A 20,124-nucleotide genomic window follows, 5' to 3' on the forward strand; every position below is an offset into this window, starting at 1 on the left:
GGGGCAAAGACCTTGATTTCCTCTCACACATGCACACACCAACACCAAAAGGCAACTTCCGTGTATGGAACGGAGGGGGACGGGGGGGAGAGACTCTCGACCATGAATCAATTTAAATCCTTCTCATCTCCCTGTCCAGACACTACCTAAATAATGAGTGACATAATTTAAATGGCTTTAAACCCCCTCGACTCTCCTTGGAATCCCACTCCTGGAGGTCGAGACCTTGCATGCCAACTCTCGGCCTTGGGGAAATGTTTGCAGACAAGTTAACTTCCTTAGATCCCTTTTAGGAGGGGGGCTTGATAGCGTGTAGCCTGACAGGCCCTTATCTTATCCCTCGTAATGCCTGCATTATCGCCGGGCATTCCTGCCCGAGGCTGCGGGAGATAGGGGCCGCCTTGGGTTCGCTGTAGGGCTTCCATCTTGTGTTTACCGTCTGGGCCCTGACTCGTCACATCTGGATGTTGCCCCATGAGCACTGTCGCGTCACGAATGCAGCCTTTCTGCATCGCACAGCACGTTCGGGACGTTCCGTCTGGCCGTCACACCGGGGAGAGGGGATCAGCTCCTCTCTGGTGCTATCCCACTCCCATACTCTCCCATGTACCTGGTACTGTACATCTTGTAGCAAGCATTGATCAGAAGTCTGGTGCTGTGTTCTGCTACAGCAGGGGAAATAGGTAATGACCTGCAACCCTCATTCCAGCTACAGCTTTCTTAATGCCCCCAGCATCTAGGCAGCAGGGGTGGAGGCAGCTGATTCAAAACTGACGGGGTCCCACAGCAAATGAGTGGCAGCCTTATAAACCAGGCCCAGATTCCCTTGAAACTGGGCTAATTCTGCCTGACCAAATACTAACCATCTGAACGCTCCTCCTCGTATCCTAGATCAGCCAGTCTCTTCCCGTTCCAGTCAGTGATAACATTCCATGCTTGTTCCCTCTTTGGCTTCTATTCCTGATCTGCAGCCCCCACCCCTGCTAGTCCTGGGTCCCTGGACAAGCATGGCCAAAGCATCTCTAGGCTGACGTGCAGCACTCCAGTTCGGATATGCCTGTTCCTGCCAAACTATACCGACACGATTGCTGTTGCAGACCCATGATCAGCTGGGGTCGTGATCAGCTGCAATGAAAATACCTGACGCTTGAGGCAGTCTGGTCTATTCCATGCTTGATGCAATTGGGTGCCCTTCAAGGGCAAATTTGCTCTCCCAAGGTATTTTTACGAGCCCCAAGGATAAGCCCCCGGCAGCAGGGATAACTTAGCAGCATCTGGGGACACCAACTAAGGCAGAGAAATCCTCCCAACCCCCTTCCAATTTGGCAGAATTTTAGTAAAGACTTTCTGGATAAAGGGGGCCAACGTGGGGGAGAGGGAGAGGGGATAAAATTTACCTCACCCTTCCAAGGGCTAAACCAACTGCAGTAGTGACTGCCTGCTGCCCTCAAAGCAACAAGATCGGAGGTGAGCTCTAGAATGAATGTATATCAGTCCATATGGATGTAGTGCCCTCCCTACCCTACCGCCCTCTCCCCTTAAAGGAATCGCTGGGAAGGGGACAGACTGTGCAGTAGGCCAAGCTCTTTGGCGTGGCAAGGTGGAGTTTATCCAGCTGATGCAGTTAATTAAGGATCGGCGTGTCTCTTTTTCCTTTGCGAGACATTAGCTGTCATCGAGCTGAGTAACCAGCCAGGTGGCTTGGGGGAGTCCTGTGAACGTCTCCGATGGGTGTCTGCTCCCCAGACAGCTCGGGCCAGTCAAACAGGGTTCTTCTCAGCCCAGCATTGGCTTCTGTTGCTCATAAGCAATGTTGCAGTTGTGTTTATTGTGTGTGTCACAATAGCTCCCGGGAGGCCTACCTCACTTCACTACACGCTGCACAAACACCTAGCAAGAGACAGTCCCTGCACTGCAGAGCTGACTGATTTGAAATAAAGGAGACCAAGGGGGGATAATCACCCCCCATTTCAGAGATGGGGACCTGAGGTCTGGAGAGAGAACGAACCTAGATCCTCCATCCAGTGCCATAGCCACAAGCCCATCCTTCCTTGCTCCCTAATTTGAACTGTCAAATGAAATACACTAGGCACAGGCCAGTGTTCGCTGTTCTGCCTAGGAGCCCAGGTGTGCAGCTGTTCCAGCTGTGGAGCGGAGGTGAGTGCAGCATTTTGAAAACAGGGGAGGTGCCCGTCAAAGTCGTCAGGTTTCCTAACTGTGCCAAGAGGCCAGGCCAGGTGAGCTCCTGATGAAACGAGCCTCCCTTGTGAGTGTCTTGGTTTTGCTCAATTGGTTTCTTTTAGCGGAAGTGAGTGAGGATCATTATAACATTGGCATGAGGAAATCTGGCAGGGTGTCTTGGTCGACAGCGTAAGCCGTAGCCTGACTCTCTACTTCTTTGTTTATCTTGCTTAGTTCTCTCTGTGGTCACCAAACAGCTCTGGGTCATATGATGGCACATCAGCAGTACGGCTGGAGCCTATGAGTTGATAGAACAAAGCGACAGCTACCAGGAAAAGGCTGCTGGGGGGAAAAACTAAGCCAGCTCTCGGGTGTGAGTGGTGTTGGGGCTGGAAAGCAATGGGGAGTGGATCCTGCCTCTCCTGATCTCTGCGGCTCCATCATGGCCAGCTGGAGCCCCTCTAATGCCAGTGGAGCAATAGGGCCAAGTGACGAAGGGACTCAGAGAGCTGGGTTCAGATCCTCGCTCTGCTGCTGGGTAACCTTGGGCAATTCACTTCATCTTCTTGTGCCCCGAGTTTCCCATGCATAAAACGGGGATAATGATACTGACCAGCTTTGGGATCTAGGGGTGAAAAGTGCTACATAAGAGCTCGGTAATATTATCGTGATGTCTCCAGCCTGGTGTAGTTTGGCTAGTTGGGATCAGCGTCCATTCCAAAGCTCTGAGCACCTGCCCCTCTTGGAGACGCAGGTTTGGCTCTGAAATCCTGTTTCATTTGCTTGGTGCGTTTAACGTGCTCATGGACTTTCCAGACTCAAAGGATCTTGGAAGCTCCTTTTAAGAGAGTGATCACAGCGGCACCATCTGGACCCAGGAAATAATCTCCGAAAGAACAATGTAGCACAGGGCTGAATTCCAATCCCGCTGACCTCAAGGCCATTGGTTTTGATGGCAGCAGGGTTTGGGCTGTAGAAATCAGAGCTGGAAAAGTCCTGCTAGTTGGTCAAGTAGTTCTTTGCCTCTTCTGACACTACAGGATAGTTCCCTCCAGCAACGAAGCCCGTGGTGAATGTTTGTTTTTGGAAAGGCTGGATTACTGTAAAACCCCGTCTGATACCGGCCACAGACTGGGGAACAAGATGAATCTGCTGTTGGGCTGAAAATCCATGTCAGATGAGTTCAGTGGCGCTTTGGAATGGCACACCGTTTAACCTGATGCCACGTGGTGTATCTGGGCCAGCTGCTGTGTGGTTTGCAGACTAAAGAGCCTGGTTTAGAAAAAGGCACTGCGATGTGTATAGATTATCCAGGAGCTTTAATTGCAGTCTGAGATTGAAGGCCAAGCTCACAAGCGCTTTGTGAGTGACTTCATTTGGAGTCCTGTCATGCAGTGGGCTCACCCGGTCGGGCTCTGAAATGGTGATAACATGCCCATAGTAATGTAATATTAGTACATTACAAAAAAAAAATCTCACCGTGCCTCAGTTTCCCCCTCTGGAAAATGGGGGTGGCGATGCCATCACATAGCAGAGTTGCATGGGTGAGTTAGATAATGTTTGTTCTGGACTTCAATGCTCTGGTGTGATGGAAGTGCCCGGTAGTGGTGCTGATATTAGTAAACATGACAGCTGTGCAGAAATGTGCTGGAGCAAATGCACTAGCTGCTGTTCCTGAAAACAGGACTCCGGAGACCTGGGTTCTGTTAGCAGCTCTGCCATAGGGTGACCGTGGCCGTGGGTGAGTCACTTCTTTGTCTCAGGTCTCCTGTCTGTGAAATGGGGGTGGTGAGTCTTGCCCTCCTTTGCAAACCGCTTTGCAATCAAGAGCAGGATGTTTCTATCCCGGCAGCATGGTGGGGGTGCTGCCGCACTCCCTGGCTTGAAGTGGTTTCCATCATATGCAGGGTTAACAGTTTGGTTCAATGGCTCTCAGCATCCCCACTGTACAAATGGTTCTGGCCCCCCTGCCTGGCAGGCTGTGGAATCAGAACTGTCCTCCAGGGGATATAAAAACAGTTCGGTTCCCTCAACAGCGTTGGAGAAAACTGATGTTGGGTTTTGATTTTGTTCTTTCCTTCCAGAACTGATCCTGAGATGACACGGGGGCAGATTGCTTTTTTTGACAGGCCTCTCTCTCTCTCTGCCCCCGCCCCCCTTTGAATTTCATTGAGCGCCTATTTTCCAGTGGTGCAGCTAGAGGGCTGCCTGATGTTACCAAGGAAGCGTGCAGGGGTGGCGTGAGAGCAGAATGAATGGGTGTGTGTGTGTGTGTGTGTGTGTGTGTTTATATATGACTGAGCCAACCTGCAGTTTCAGATTTCAAACCTCGCTTATCAGCCTTCCAGCCCCTCCAGCATTGGGACGGTCCTTTCTCACAGACAGCCCTGCCAGGACAAGGAGAGACGCTGTTGCCAATTCTTTCCCTTCCCTTTCCCCCCCTTTCCCCTTCTACCGGGAGCCTCCCTTGCTTTCCTGGCTCTGCCTCCGGTCCCTCCACGTTGGAGCCACAGGTTGGATTTTTAGCCCTCTCGTTCCTTGGCATCGGCGGACATGGCAGCCTCTGGAGTTGAGGTAAATCTGGGTGTCTGGTTCCCAGAGCTGCCCTGACTTTGCAGCAGGGTACGGGGATGACGGGGAATGTCCTGGGGATCAATATAGCACAAAGAGGATCTACTGTCAGACAGAAGCATGGGGAAATGTTTTCCTAAGTGTTTGTAAAGGGCAGCGGTGCTGGAACAGTTTGTATAGTCGGGGGGCTGAGAGCCATTGAACCAAACTGTAAACCCAGTATATGATGGAAACCACTTCAAGCCAGGGGGTGCGGCAGCCCCCCTAGTTCCAGCACCTATGGCAAAGGGTGGTGTGAAGACCGTTATATGGTTCCAGTGCAGTCTGCTGTGGGGCTGGGGTTCGGAAAGGATGTGCCTTGTCTGGGATTCCCCCTCGAAAGATGGCTGCAAGAGAGCCTTTCCCAGCCTGTAGAGTTGCCTCCAGATTTTGAACATGCCAAAGTTTGTGGACCTGTGATTTTTGGATTGGCCCATGATATAGATTGGAGGCTGTTTACCAAATTCAGACTTTTGTTCAGAAATGGAGGGGGTGGGGAGAGGGAGAGACAAGCTGTTTTATCTCACACCCCCTTTCTGCTGCCTCAGCGTGTAAGTTACACTGAATGCTACAAGACTTTACTACTTACCCTGGTGTTTGGACGGACTTACACCTGACTGGCAACGTACCCTGCTGTTTGTTGGGGTTAGAAGTGCATGGGGCTTTTACCTATATAAAGTCTGTGCGCTGTGGAGTTTATATCTGTCTCCAAAGGGTTAAACCACTTCCTAGTGGGACGGAGATAAATGAAAGGTGTAGATAGTGCCTATTAAGGCTGGCGTCTCTGCAAGAATGAGTAGAGTTATGTGCTATAGGGCGGGAGGTGAACATATGTATGCATAAAGCATTAACCTTAGACTGACTGAGATGTGTTGCGCAGAAATTGGTTCCTGTCTCTGCTCCAGTGTTTTCAATGGCTTATGGCACAGGAAGGGTCAATTTCTCCAGGGTAATTGACCATGCTGGGGGGGCGGGCGGCTGGGCTGTGGGCAAATCATGCTGTAGGGGCTGCGGGCAGATTGTGGTTTGTGAAGGGCTGTCGGCTTGCTCTGAGAAGGATGTTCTACTGTCCTAGCCTGGTGAGCAAAGTCAGTCAATAAATCCAGAGATAAAAGGCTGAGATCTCTTGGAAGAGCTGTTCAAGTCGGGCTTTGGTATAGGAGAGAAATCCTTGTATTATTCTTTGTGAAGACTTTTCAGTGCCTCGCAAAGGAGGAAGTGGGTGTATAATAGGACAGACACACGCATGTACATATTATCAAGCCATTTTGAGCTGTCAGACTGTCCAGTCGACTGCTTTTTGAACGGACACTGTGAAACAAGATAGGCTCTGGAGGCCGGGCATCTGCAGCCACGGGAAGGGCAACCCCAGGGCACAGTCCCCAGCCTCACTACTTGAAGCAGCCTGGTGTTCCCTCTGCTAGCCCCCACTTTATTATGTGGCTAGCTGGTCACCTCCAACCATCTGGTTAGAATGGTTACCCCCATACAGCCAGGAGCTCTTCCCAATCCATTTGATAGCTCCTCCTTTTCTCCAGCTGGGCTTTGCAAGCAAATCTAGTGGCTGCACCTTGTAAACATTAAACAGTACTCCCAGCCCATGCTGGCGTTCAGTACTGTCGCCTCCATTTTACAGGCTAGGAAAACTGAAGTGCAGAGGAGGGAAGTGACTTGCCCAAGGCATCGTGCCAAGACTGTGTTGGAACTGGACTAGAACTCTGTTGTTCCTAGGCCCTCGCGTTGGCCTGCTTTAATATATATGATTAGTCTTGCGGTAGCCTCTAGGAGCTCCAGTCACGGGCCAGGACCCCGATGTGCTAGGGGCTGTACAAACACAGAACAAAAAGACAGACCCTGCCCCAAAGAGCTGACAGTTTTCCATCATTGTTCCACCTTGAGGTTCTAGTGATGGCACAAACCCCAAGATCAATGTTTAATTGCCCAGAACCTGCCTCTCTCTCCCGCAAAATAAACGTTGCCTTCATATTTTCCTGTAACCCAGACAAGGTGGGCGGTTACATGATACTTTATAAATACTCCAGTAATGCAGTTCTCCTCTGTAACCATCCAAATTAGGGCTGGCCAAGAAATGGTTTTCCTGTCCCATGAGAGTTTTTGACATTTCAAAAAACTCTCCTGTCCCAAATCAGGAGGGAAAGTCAAAATCCTGACAATTTTTGCAAACCGAGATCCTCAGTGTTTTTGGTTCAGGTCAAGTGAAACATTTCATTTCAATTTCAACCTTTTTTTAACCTTTCAATGTAAATTATGAAAATTTCTAAATGAAAAGTCGTTTCATTCAAACCCCCCCCCCCCCGCCTTCCCCAAACTTTCCAGTTCAGTGTTAGAAACAGGATGTTTCGACAATCTCTAAACTCTTTTTTTACCAACGTTTTTCAAAGCAGGTGTCTTGTTGAACCATGCCCGGTTTTGCAAACCGTTTTGGTTTTGATGAATTGGCTTGTTGGGGCAAAAAAACCCAAAACGTATTTAGGCAAAATGTCTGACTAGCTCTTGTACAAGTGTGTACCGCTTATAGCGGAGACTGTAGTGTGGTGTGCCATTGCTGCGCTCTGTTGGTCCTGCTTTCTAAACCCTTTAGAAATGGAACCTTTGGTAGAAAGGGTTAATTAATGATGAACAGCTACTATAGGCATGTTGCAGGCACTAGTAACATATATGCGAGATGGTTATAAGCACGTCAGAAGACAGTTATAGGCAACATACTGACATCTAACAATTGATTAACTGTTTATGAAAACCCCTGTTGATCATTGATTTAATCTTTTAATAACTACTTAGAAATGGAACCTTGATATCTAGCTCTTATAAGGCACTTTCCAGAAGTAGATTTCATAACACTTTACAAAGGAGGTCCATGTCATTATCCCAGTTTCCACAGATGGGGAAACTGAGGCACAGAGCAGGGACGTGACATGTCCGAGGTGACCCAGCAGGTCAGAGTTGGGAATATGTCTCCTGAGTTCCAGTCCAGTGCTCCATCCAATAGGCCACATTGCTCAGACAAGAAATCATGGTGAGCAGTATCTCTTTATACGGGAGACTCCCTAGGGGCTGGGTGAGGCTGAGGGTTAATGGCCTGTGTTAGCCACCCAGAGACTGGGGGTGTATATGCGGAGCATGGGATCTCCTATAGCGCTCCACTCCCATTGGCGTTATTGGCAAAACTCCCATTGACTTCAATTAGGGTGACCAGACAGCAAGTGTAAAAAATCGGGACAGGGATGGGGGGTAATAGGCACCTATATATGCCAAAGTTCCAAATATCTGGACTGTCCCTATAAAATCAGGACATCTGGTCACCCTAACTTCAATGGGGCGGAGCTAGGCCAATGCTAAGTGCTTCCAAAAATCCCACCTGTAGCTGCTTCTTTCTCCTCTTGCTTAGGCAGGGTAGGTCTGAAGTGCATTAATTCCCTGGCCATGGAGATGAGTGAGATGCTCGCCTCGTTGGGCCGGAGAATGTCCTGACCGCTACTTACACTCCTGTCTGGGGAAGTGAAGGACAAATCCAGCCTCCTGTCCATCCATCACTGCAGGGGGCAGGAAGGAATTATACCCCACTGGGCGCAGCATGGCACGGTTGGCCAGGTGCCCCATCCGGAAGGGTTTGCTTCCCTCCGAAGCGTCAAGTATTGGCTGCAGTCAGACAGGATATTGGCTGGCAGATTCTGCAGTGCTACGTTCCCCACCCCCGTGCTGGAATATTGTCACCAGCATTAAGCTGGGATCAGTGTTTTCATTAGGAAAAAATCCTTAATTTATTGCAATGCAGCAGGTGGGTTTGATTTCAGTTTTGAGGATGGCCTGGAACATTGGCCATGAAGACTCAGCCGGGGGGAGAACAAGTCTGCCCTCCCCTCTGTGAGAACCTCAAAGGGCAGTGGTCAAGTAGTGCAGGGAGGGGAACCTCCGTCCCAGTTTTTAATTCCCATCCACATACTCTGCTTGTCCTTCCCCCAGTCTGGTTTCACTCTGTCTCACTGGGCTGACAAGGTTAAGACACATCAGTTTCATAGCCAATGATGCACAAGGCAGTGATGTGGCCAGCATCACATCCAACTGCTTTTGACTGGCCTAACCTGATGGATCAGCTGCCCATTTTGCAGCTAGGTGAACTGGAGGTGACCTTTCAGTGTGAGATCAAGTCAGACTCAAACTCACAACCTTCAGGAATGCAGTCAAGCGCCTTAACCACTCAGCCACCGCGCCTCTTGGAGCCATATCAAAGCCAGGCGCCATCTGCAAGGCTGCTGGGGTTTGTTGCCAAAGCCTCACGTGGCTCTAGTGTAGGCCCGACTCTCCGATCCTCTTTGTTTTCTTACTAGCCTCCTCCCACCATCAGCATGCCCTGGGAGCTCGGGGCTGGCTAGGGCCAGGGCCAGGTTTGCCCCAATTCCAGCCCCTGGCATAGCCACGCTGGTGCACATGCCTGGTGCACATGGCAAAGCTGCCGTGTGGCAAATGCTAGCCTATTGCAGTTCATGCTAGGGGTTTGGCAAGACCTAACTTCATGCAGGAGACGTCTTTGGTCACTGGCGAGCAGGAAACCTGCCTCTAGGGCAGGGGTAGGCAACCTATGGCACGGGTGCCGAAGGCGGCTCGCGAGCTCATTTTCAGTGGCACTCTCACTGCCTGGGTCCTGCCCACTGGTCCAGGGGGCTCTGCATTTTAATTTAATTTTAAATGAAGCTTCTTAAACATTTAAAAAACTTTATTTACTTTACATACAACACTAGTTCAGTTATATGTTATAGACTTATAGAAAGAGACCTTCTAAAAACGTTAAAATGTATGACTGGCACGCAAAACCTTAAATTAGAGTGAATAGATGAAGACTCGGCACCCCACTTCTGAAAGGTTGCCGACCCCTGGGCTAGGGAGACAGTGGCCACTGTGCCCCGAGGCAAGCAACCCATCAGGGCAGCATCTCGTCTCTTATCTCCAGGTGCCATCAAGATAATGAAGACAGCAACTGCCGCTTACCTTGCCCGGTTGTGTCAGCTCTCGGTGAGCCAGCCCCAGCCCCAGCCCGTGATGTGTGACTGGTGCTGTTTGAATCATAACACTTCCAGCAAAACAAGGGGCGGCCCTGGGTTTTGAAAGAGGCTGTTGCCTTTTCTTTCTTCCTTCCGTCCTCCCTCTCTGCAGCCAGTTGGCTCTCCGGGCTGGGGTTTGTTTGCCAACAGTGGGCTTCCCGCCCATGCCAGAGGTGGGTTTGCAGAGCCCTTGTCTATTTCTGGCAGCAGGTAGTACCTCCTCCTGCCCCAGCTCTGCTCTGATGATGATGATCAGGTGAGGAAGGCAGCTCCCGTTCCCAGCTAGGTGGTGTTTTTCTTGCTAGTACTTCCACTCATTTAAAGGGCTGCTCAGTCCCAGGGCTGTTAGAAGGCCTACTAATTAAAGCTGCCCATAACCGCTATCATTAGGCATGCACAGGGAGTTAGATCTTCCAACCAAACTTATAATCGCAGCCAGACAAGTCTGTGGATGCTGCTTTGGTTGGGACGCAAGCAGGCATCTCTTTCCGACCCGTTTCCTCTTGTACTTGGTGGTGGTTTGTGGGCAGAGCAGGGCCCTGGGTGTGAGGACAGACGGGACTGGACGATCCCCCAATCCGATGCATAATGCAGGCCAGAGACTGCCACCCCAGCTTCCTGCATTGCGCCCGGTGGGTTCTGCTTGAGTGTAGCTGTTCGAATGGCACAGGTGATCTCGAGTAAGATGAGCACGTGGTGTCCCCCATCCCGTGCATGGGAGGTAAGCAGGGTGTGAATGCAGGATCTTCAGAGCTGCGGCACTTGTGCTAAAGGAGACCCCTGCATGCACACACACTCAGTCCTCCCAACCGCCCACGCGTCCATGAATTAAGGCCGTACCCTTGTTCCCAATCTATGGAAGCACACTGAGGGGAAGTGACTTCCCAACTCCCTCCGCGGCTCCCGGTGCTGTGCCCCCTGCCTTTGAATGTGAATATCCCGCTTTCATTTCCAGCACTTCCACTGTGTGACCCAACAGCAAGTTACTCCCCTGCTCTGTGCCTCAGTTTCCCCTGCTGTAAAATGGGGATAACGATCCTGACTCATCTCGCAGGGGAGTGATGAGTCGGAAAAGTGGCAAGCGTGATTGTGAATTGGGAATCTCCCTTTGAAAACCTCCATGATTGGCCTGGCAAACCATAAGGGCCCAGTCCTGAGAGGGGCTGAGCGCCTGCAGTCTCCATTTCTCAGGACCCCTCAAGCCTGGGTCCTTTTAAGCTGCTGTAGAATCTCTGCAGGTGATCCAGCACTTACTTGCTTGTTTGGTGGTGGTAGGTTCTAGGAACTAATTCGAGTCTGATTGGGTGTTGGGAAGATGCCCATGATTCACAGGGCAGCCTGTGTCTCAGTCCCAGCTACACCCTGTCCCCTTTGCACCCACCCAACGCTGTGTCATGCTGCTGCCTGGTGTTGAACCCTGTACAGTCACAGCTCCCGCAATCGAAGGGCGTGGCAGGCCGGTGACAGCTATAAAGTCAGGCCCACGAACTGTCCATCCAACACTGGTGCAATTTCTCTGAGTAAATTGCTGATCTGGCCCTGATGCTTCTTTTAATGACCGGTTTGGGCCCCAGTGCTCCGAACCTTGGGCGCAGAGAGTGTTTAATGACTAGCTAGGAGAGCTGCTGGCTCAGCGTAATTATCCCAGGCTGCTTATTTATCCTGCTCCCATTGGTGGGGTATCTGTGCTGCTTGCAAAACTTGAAGTGAAGTGGCCCAAATCAAAACCATCCTATTTATCTAAGGTCCTTATATGGTTCTCATCACCGTAGTACCCAAGCACCTCACAGTCTTTAACACCCTTCTGATGTAGGGCAGAGCTGTTATCCCGGCATTCTTGATGGGGAACTGAGGCACGGAGAGGCAAAGTGACTTGCCCAACATCACACAGGAAGTCTGTGGCAGAGCAGGGAATTGTGGGAGACCCGGTTCTTACCAAGTCTGAAACTAGACAGTCCTTCCTCTGTACTATTATTATTATTATCCAACATCTCCCAGGATAAATACACTCTGGCTATAGGTCTTGTCTACACTAGGTGCTTTTAGCTACTCTTGTAGCTACATCAATGGAAACCTCTACCGTAGACACTGCACTGGTGTAAGATATGACTTGCAATGGTGCAACTTACCATGATTGCAAACCACATTGGTGCGGTATGTCTACACTAGAGGTTTACACTGGTGGCTAAATACTCCAGTGTAGACGAAGCCATGCTCTGGCTCTGGACCAGAAGAGGGAGTAAATTTCAGAGCATAGGGCTCTCTTCTAAGGACGCTTTGCTGTCCATCCCCTGGAGTTCGAACTTTGGGACCGATGGCTATAGGGGCAAAGAGTATCTTACAAACACATAGGAAGGGAAGGTATCAGTTATCTGTCCCCAAGAGGAATATCATAACTGACCAGTGTGTGCAACATAGCCCTCTAGGGGATGGGACTGGAACTGCTCAACTGCGTGTCATATCCCCTATACAGCCAGAAAGTGTCTCCTTCAATTCAAGCAGTGAAGTTTTGTGCTTTTGGAGCAGGTGAGGCTGAATGATTATGCCTGCTGCTGCCGTGAAGTTCCAACTGCCCTGGGACATAGCCTAGCAGCCAACATGCCTAGCAGTCTCAGATTTGTTACAACACCATACAAAAAGAAGAGATCAGTTGCAAGCATTTGGAGCAGGCAACGTCGGAGCACAGGTTGACTCTGGAAGGCTGAGCAGGTGTGAGGGTGGAGAGATGAGCTGCGTGGAAGGAGACATGAAGCCATGCTAAGGAAACACCCAGCAGAGATGATTGGATTGTGCGTAGGAGGAAATGAGATGAAACCCAGGAAGGATCCAGGCAGGGTAGAACTTGCAGGGTGAGGGCGAGACCATGGCATGGTGCCTTTAACACTCAGGCAGTGGGAGTATTTTTCAGACTCTTCTTTCTTAAAAAATAAGGTGCTGAGGTCATAGTGGCGCTCGTCCCACCCCCTCAGTCTCTGCAAAAATGGGCCAAGCTATTTATATGAGCATGAGGCACCCAGTGCTGGGGATGGGCCAAAATGCTGAGGAAAGGAATGCGTTGTTTTCATTCACAGAACTAGTCCACTCGCAGTAAATATTGATGGAATGCTATGAAATTCCAAGGTCATGTGATTAATAGTGTTTAGCCAATCAGATCCCAGCATTCGGAAGATGTGTTTAATGATGCCTCTCTCGTTTTAAATGCTGTATCCTTGAACTTTGGGGTAAAGCAATGCTGGGGGTTTGTTTGGTTTTTGTGTACAGTGCATCTGGTTTATTGAAGGCTCGTGGTATGCTTTTTTTTTTTTTAATGTATGGAAATTGTACTCTTTGAATGTTATGCTTCTCACCGTGTTAGCAACTCTCATGATTTTATTATGAGTATCATGATATTTGGTATTTTTCTTAAATCCCCAGCTGTTAGAATCAGGTTATTAGCTGAGGAGCTCCGCTTTCATTTCAATTATGTTCTTTAGCTCTTGTGGTTGCAGAGAAAATCTTTAAAAATGTGACTCCAAAATGCTCCAACACTAAAAGGCCAATAAAGGAACCCAAAACACATTTATTTTTTTTCAATCTTTTGATTTTTGAGCAAATCTTCTGATTTTTGGTGGGACTAGACTCCTGATTTTTGAACACTTGGTTTCAGCTATATTTTTCTTCCTATCCAGGGAGCAATTTTTTGCATCCCTCTGAATTTGGCTTCTACCTTGGATTATAGAAAGTGGCTGCAAGGAAAAACAAAAGTAATGTCTCCCTGAGAGCGAGAGAGAGAGTGCACCGTGTGTTGCATTTCCTTTGTAATAAGCTGCAACAGCTCTGGGAACAAACATGGCTGCTTTCTGTACGTCCTGGCACTACATCTCACAGTTACATAGTTCATAGTTTCTAAGGCCAGAAGGGACCATGTAGTCTGACCTCCTGTACACCACAGGCCAGAGAACGTCACTGAAATAATTCCTGATTGACTTAGAGCAGTTCTTTTAGAAAAACATCCCATCTTAATTTAAGAACTGCCAATGATGGCGCATCCAACACAACCCTTAGTAAGCTGTTCCAATGGTTAATTACCCTCACTGTTAAAAATGTATACCTTATGTCCAGTCTGAATTTGTCTAGCATCGACTTCCAGCTGTTGGTTCTTTTTGTCTGCTATACTGATGAGCCCATTATCAAATATTTGTTCCCTATGAAAGTACGTATAGACTGTGGTCAAGTCACTCCTCAGCCTTCTTTTTATTCAGGTGAATAGGTTCAGGGAGCTCGATCTATTGTTATACGGCATGTTCTATCACTATACAGCATGTTAAATGCACTGGAGTAGAATATGCTGGTAATAATCCATCAGGCTTTATTATTCTTTCACTCAAAACACAGACACATCCAGCGTGCTGCTACGAATTCTGGGTTTCAGAGTCCACCAGCCCCTTCTTGCACTAAGTCTCATAATTAAAATTGCCACTTGAAATACTCCAGGCCCACTTCTGCCCTCAAATACATGCTCACCACTCCCATTGCAGCCAGTGGAAGTTGCGCACACATGTTGGACTTGCACACCCTGTGTGTGTGTGTGTCCGTGTTACAGAATCCATTGCAAGTTGTTCTGTGTCCACGAAACCAGATGACCAGAGTCAAAACTGTGAGAACTTCCCCACAAGTGTGTGTGTGTGACAGCCATGTACAGGAAACCATTGTGTTACCAGTGGAACCTGTTTGTGGGGAGAATTCAATCGCCAATCTAGGCACCTCACTGCGCTGCAGCAAATTATTGCCACGCACAATTTCATAGTGACAGCAGGGATAGAACTTGAATTCCGCGCTTCCTGAGCTGTAGGATAATCTCCATTAACAATGTAGGGTTTATGACTCACAGCTAAACTATTATGATTCTGTCCAGCAGATTGCCGTGGTGCGTGTGCACACAGCCACACACGCTCTTGTCAATTATTTAAATGCCTTTCGTTTGCCTTATCACTATCTGTATTGCTGCAGCGCTGACAGGTAATGAGATCAGTGCAACAGCAGGATGGACAGGTCAGGTATGCGTGGAATCTGCAGAGCCTGTTGTTACCTGACTCTGTGATGATGCTTCACAGAGCAGCCACAACAGCTGAGAAATCACCCAGGCCGCAGGCAAAAACGATCTGAGACCCAGCCAGGCCGCAGACCGGAGAAGAAGCCAAGCAAAGCTACAACAGCCTCTGCATTTCCCATGGATCGATGACGCGCTCCAAGAAGAGTGGGGTTTCTCCCCCCTGGTCCTCTGGCCAGATCCTGACCTGTCCCTGCTCCCGTGCAGCGCAGTGAGCCATGGGGGGACAGAGAGAAGGATTCAGCGTCCAGTGAGGAAACAGTTGCGAGACTCACAGCGGTTCCAGCTGCACACGAACAAACGATGGCATAGTTCTGGGACTGCTTTTCAAAGAGAGGCGCTTCCTGCTCTTGGACTGAGTACGGGCCCCAGCTCTGCCAAGAAGGACAAAACAGGCAGGAGATCAGGACAGTGGAATGCCCAGCAGCTGAGTGATGGTGTCAGAGGGCACCGAGAGCAACCGGAAGTCTACTGCCCCTCCTCTCCTCCATCGATTTCTATCTGTATTAGCAATGGATTATTTTTATAGAGCATGTATGTATAGACATGCACGCTCACAGATCACTAACAGAGGCAGGGGCATTTTGACCCAGAGACCTAACAGGGTGCTAATAAAAGATATGACAAGGGGTAGTGAAAACCTGCCAGCTGCCATGAGAAATGTCTCTCTGAGAAAATTGTACAATCCAATCTGCTGGATTGTCTCTGCCTGAATCCCCAGGGCTGACATCTTTGTTTGCCCAGGACAGGGGAAAACAGACAGACATCGTTGGCCCTGCCCTCCCTATGCTTGCAGCATCTTCCAAAGCAGCTGGTATCAGCCACTGTCCGACACAGGATGGACAGTGTACAGTGCACAGAGTAGATGGCTCTTTGGTGTGGCAGTTTGAATCCCCTATTCCGGCTGTAATGATCCCAGGCGCTGCAGTTCGCAATCAGCGCACTATGAGTCTGGGCCGATTCCTGTAGTACTTAACATGAGCTAATGTGTGTATGGGAATCCAATGATATAAATACCCGACGAGCAGCTGGAGTGCTAATCACCTCTCCCACACCCAGCCTTTTTAGGCAACTAATGCCCAGCCTTACCCCTGGTGCTACTCCACAAAAACCCACTGGCGTTCACTTAACTCAGTGTGGGGACAGGTCAGAACACCATATGGCCCTTTGTCTAGCTACAGTTATTGTTGCAGTTGGGAGAGACAGGCCTAGGGGACAGGACACTGGACTGGGAGTTTGGAGGGTTGGGTTCAATTTCTGGCTTTGCTATTAGCCTGCTGGGCGACCTCGGGCAAGTCATTTCCTTGCCCCGTGCCTCAGTTTCCCCATCTGTAAAATAGGGATCATGGTACTGACCTGCTTTGTAAAGCGCTTTGAGATCTACAGATGAAAAGCGAGGTGGGTAATTATTATTAATTCTTTTAATGTCCTTCACCTTGTGCTTGAACCCTTCAATTAAAGTGCTACAATACAGCTTTCAGTGTTGTTCTGTAGAGTCGCTGACACAAAGTGTAGTGTTTTAGCTACACAATTGTTATGCCTTTGTGTTCGCTGTACTGCACCTTTTAAATCTGGGAAGGATTCTGCTTGCCTGTAAAGAAGAGATGGCTGTTGTGTCTAGTTCAGTGCAGATGCTGGCAGAGGAGACTTTACTTTGGTTCTCTCTTGTTCCCTTCTAGTGAGTGGTAGGACAGAGGATAGTGGCGCTTCGTGTAGCGTTGAGCCCTTTGTGTAGCTGGGGAGCCATGAGCCCACCCAAGATGGTGAAGGATGGGACCAAATTGCAAAATGGTTTGTCGTAACAGAATGGTAGGATCCATTAGGAAAGGGATAGTTAATCAAACAGAAAATATCACACTGCCAGTATGTAAATCTATGGTAAGCCCACACCCTGAATGCAGGTCTGGCTGCCCCATCTCAAAAACGATATATTAGAAATGGAAAAGGTACAAAGAAGGGCAACAAAATTGAGGGGATGGAACAACTTCCATACAAGGAGAGATTAAAAACAGTCCATGCTTGCTTCGACTGTTCAGCTTAGAAAAGAGATGATGGGAGGATGGTGTGTGTGTGTGTGTGGGGGGAATATGATAGAAGTCTATAAAATAATGAATGGAGAAAATGACTAGAGACGTGACATCTACCACTTCATGTAACACAAGAAGTAAGGGTCACTCGGTAAAATTAATAGGTGGCATGTTTGAAATAAAAGGAAGTACTTCACACAGTGCATGGTCAACCTGTGGAACTCATTGCCTTGGGATGTTGTGAAGGCCAAAAGTATAACTGGATTAAAAAAAAGATTTAGAGAAGTTCATGGAGGATAGGTCCATCAGCGGCTGTTAGCCAAGATGGTCAGGGATGCAACCCCATACTCCAGGTGTCCCTAAACCTCCGACTGTCAGAAGCTGGGCCTGGATGACAGGGGGGGGATCACTCGATAATTGCCCTGCTCTGTTCATTCCCTGTGACGCATCTGGCACCAGCCACTGTCAGAAGACAGGATACAGTACTGGGCTGACCCAGTATGGCTGTTCTTATGTAAGATCTAAGGGCTTGTCTACACCGACAATTTACAGCACTGCAACTTTCTCGCTCGGGGCGTGAAAAAACACCCCCTGGAGCGCAGCAAGTTTCAGCGTTGTAAAGCGCCAGTGTAGACAATGCACCAGCGCTGGGAGCTACGCCTCTCATGGAGGTGGGGTTTTTAGAGCACTGGGAGAGCTCTCTGCCACAACCACACAAGCCACGTTAAAGTACTGCCAGTGTAGACTAGCCCTTATAGTAAACAAATGTCTCGGGGGGGTTGCAGCCTCTAGGGAGGAGTGGGCAAATGCTGCCTTTCAGCCAGGGCATATACAGCAAGTGATGAAATTAACAAGAAATGTTCCAGGTCGCTAACTGGGCTGAGGGTTCTGTTGCCTTAGGAACAAGAAGCACCTGGTTAGAGCCAAGGATAGATAGCAGGTGGGGTGAAGCTAGCCCAATTCCAGTATCTTAAAGGCACAGGCCTTGGGGGGACGGGGGATGATGAAGCTGTCTAGCCCGTGGAGACAGGGCTGAAATTTCAAGTGATGGTGCCATCATTCGGATTTGCTGTTCAATTAGCAGGAGCAGGGGCATGTAATTGAGTTACTAAGAGGCCTGCTGTGACGGCTGCGGGTAGCAGAGGGAAGGCGAGCCCTGTTCTTGTCAGCCAGGCACTGGGTAATTCATTTCCCCTCTAGGAGCTTCCAGGAGGCTTCTTGTCACCAAAGAGGCACTTCCATCAGCAATAAATAAAGGTACCTCACTGGGCTGTGGTTCCACTGCGGGGAGCCCGTAGGGCCTGAGAATAGACCTCAGGTGATCTTTGGTCACTGGGGCCCTGGTTATGACTCTGTAATGTGCCTGATCATTTCTAAATGCTGTGCTGAGCCCTGGATGCCCCCTGCCCTCTAAAGGGAAACCCTCCTTATAGCCACAGGTTCAGATCCCTGCAGGTTTGAGTGAGCACCTCAACCAAAGCATCAGTCCAATGCAGCATGGAAGGGTTTTTCCCAGCAAGAACCTGAACTCCTGTTTGCTCTACCCAGACCTCAAAGATCACAGGGCACTTTATAGATGAGCAGGGGTTTTGGTCAGATAGCCTTGGCCAAGATGTTTCGTTTTACATGCACTGTTCTGCTGCATGCTAGCTGGCTGCCACCTTCCACCCCAGAAGTAGCTGCATTTCAGTGGCGATGGTTCACGAAGCATTCTAAACATGTGAAACAGCCTTCTACTGCATGAGATGCTACCTAGATAGGTATTTATCAATACTTTTATCAAGGGAAAACATAGCTGTATTCAAATAGGGTGACCAGACAGCAAGTGTGAAAAATCGGGACAGTGGGTGGGAGGTAATAGGAACCTGAGTAAGAAAAAGACCCCAAAACCAGGACTGTCCCTATAAAATTGGGACATCTGGTCACCCTAGTATTCAAACCATCCACCAACAGCCCTCTGCCCTTCACCCAGTTTATGTTGTCTGAAATACAGGATGGAGGGTGGGATAAACCTCTCAGACGTTTGTTCAAGATAGTTTGACGGCTGGGATGCTGGGGTTGTTGGGCCATTCAACCAATGATTGTCAGGCGGAGGTGAAGTTCATTTCCATGTTGCTACCCTATTGGTTGTTGAAATGCTGCTGTAAAAAGTTGTCTCAGGCATTTCTTATGATTGCAGGAAGTAAAATGTTGCAGCTGTGATGTCAAAGCTGAGCTAGTCACCCTCCGGTGACATCCTAGTTTGAGTGTGAATATTTTGGGAGAGTTCTTGCTCTGTCTCTTAGAGAGCCATTCAGGAATTTAGGCTGTTCTGAGCGGCATTGTAGCCTAGTGTTTAGAGCAAGGACTCCTGGGTTCTCTAAACCTTCTCTTTAGCTCCGTTTTCCCCATCCATACAATGGGAAGAATAATTTCAAAGCCAACAGAAGTCTTGAAATGCTTGGTTTGGAACTGATGGGCCAGTCTCCCATCTCTTTCCCCTCTTCCCGCCAACACGACTGCAGTTTTGTTTTCCGGGTATGGAAGGTGTTGAACACGGCCACATGCACTGAGAGGCCAGACCCAGAGGATGAATGTCAGGAATAGTGGAGGGGAGGGGTCAGAAATACTCAAACAGTCTCCCACGCAGGGGCCGTTCAGATCCAGAGGCAGGTATAGTGTCTGCTGTCTCTAGCAAGCCATAGATCAACCCAAACGTACATCCTGCGCCCTGGCAGCTGTTGTATCTAGTCCTTGAAAAGATCCACTTAGTTTAGCCCTAAACTATGTGGAATGCAGCAGCCAGGGATGAGCCAGTCTCTGCAGTGTATCTCAAAGCCCTGGCTGCACTGTGGTGCAGTGGATAGAGCACAAGACAGGGAGTCCAGAGATCTGGGTTTCGTTTCCAACTCTGCCACTGCCTTCCTGTGTGACTTGGAGCATGTCACGTCACCTGTCTGTGCCTATTTCCCCGGTCTATAAAATGGGGATAATGACCCTTTCCCGCCTTTGTAAAGCACTCTGAGATCCAGGGATGATAGAGTGACCAGATGACAAAGATTAAATATTGGGATGAGGGAGGGGCGGAGAACAAAAAAAGCCGGCGGAGCACCGAGCCGCAGGGGGCTCAGGGACCCGGGCAGGGGGCGAACCAGGCAGCTGGGCCCGGCCTCTTCTG

The 20,124-nt window shown here is 49.3% G+C and overlaps 1 protein-coding gene across 15 annotated transcripts in view; it reads left to right on the forward strand.

The window, feature by feature from the left end:
- PLEKHA6 (pleckstrin homology domain containing A6) overlaps nt 1–20,124 on the forward strand; it is a 136,587-nt gene that overhangs the window by 33,476 nt on the left and 82,987 nt on the right. For 6 of the 15 annotated variants that reach the window (XM_034767255.1, XM_034767264.1, XM_034767262.1 and 3 more), the window contains exon 1: nt 4,498–4,755. The exons of 1 other annotated variant lie outside the window; for it this stretch is intronic. The gene's annotated coding sequence lies outside the window, so the exon portion shown is untranslated. Of the gene's footprint in view, nt 1–4,495; nt 4,756–20,124 lie in introns of those variants that run through there. 8 more of the 15 variants (XM_034767254.1, XM_034767259.1, XM_034767260.1 and 5 more) reach the window with 3 other exon arrangements.

The sequence above is a fragment of the Trachemys scripta genome, chromosome 4 (genome assembly GCF_013100865.1).
Source record: "Trachemys scripta elegans isolate TJP31775 chromosome 4, CAS_Tse_1.0, whole genome shotgun sequence".
In the NCBI taxonomy this organism is placed as follows: domain Eukaryota; kingdom Metazoa; phylum Chordata; order Testudines; family Emydidae; genus Trachemys; species Trachemys scripta.